Source organism: Myotis davidii, unplaced genomic scaffold (genome assembly GCF_000327345.1).
Source record: "Myotis davidii unplaced genomic scaffold, ASM32734v1 scaffold17, whole genome shotgun sequence".
Lineage (NCBI taxonomy): Eukaryota > Metazoa > Chordata > Mammalia > Chiroptera > Vespertilionidae > Myotis > Myotis davidii.
The window spans coordinates 3,430,156-3,431,085 of record NW_006288624.1 but is presented as its reverse complement, the minus strand read 5'-3'; the positions used below and the strand labels follow the sequence as shown (position 1 = coordinate 3,431,085).

Here is a 930-nt window from a genome sequence, read left to right as displayed (position 1 = left end):
CCCCCCACCCAGCCTGCACATGGCCTATGCATGGGTGGTCCTGATCATCCTATCTTGCAGGAGAAAGGGACACTCCAACTGCATGGAGATGGAGGACACTGATTTCTGGCCCAAATATGAGGGACACGGGGATCCTGGAGCCTGCGATCCAGAAAGGCAGCTAGGACCCACCTAAGACACAGTCACATAGCAGCCCAGGGCAGGGGAGAGTTCTGAGCCAAAATGTCTGGTGCTGGAGTGAGGAGCGGCTCCAAGAGGGCCTGGCAGGGAAGGGTGCCGAGATCTGACAACAAGTTGCATCTAGAACCAAGACCCAGGAACCCCCGACCCTTTCTTCTCCCCAGCACATAATATCCCGGCTTAGCCAGCAGCAGCTGGCCCCACAGCAGAGTCCAGCAACTCCCACTGCCTGGAAAGGAAGCAATTTCCTCCTGCAGAGGAAGCTGCCGCCACCCAGCCAGACAGCATCAGCCAGCCCTTTCCTCCGGTCCCACAGCCCCTCCAGGGGGAGCTGGCCTGGGACCAGACAACTGAGAAGCAGAGAGAAAACACCGTGCCATCCCAAACCCCGCCCTCCCGCACGGGGTCCCCGCTCAGGCCCGGCAGCTGGTGACTCCTGTCCCACTTGGGCTGACAGGCAGTGACACATTTACTGAGCACACTGCTCTTATGATCACACTTAGTCTTCACAACAAGTACAGGGTACAGACCAGCCCTGGCCAGAACAAGACACACCCCACTCTCAAGGAACCACGCACGCCTCGCCGGGGAGGCAGACTGAGCACCCAGAGGGAGCACTTCGCAGGTCCCTGCAGGAGTTATGGTAGAGGCCCACGCCAGGGAGCAGGCAGAAACCAGTTTGTTCCACACGCGGCTCTGGGGTGTGCCCATATGGGGGGGTTGGACTTGAGACTGTGGTCAACTTCAGCT

The 930-nt window shown here is 59.5% G+C and overlaps 1 protein-coding gene across 1 annotated transcript in view; it reads right to left on the bottom strand.

Annotated features, from left to right (window-relative positions):
- Positions 1-930, bottom strand: part of ACTN1 (actinin alpha 1) — a 99,663-nt gene that overhangs the window by 61,592 nt on the left and 37,141 nt on the right. The window lies entirely within an intron of this gene.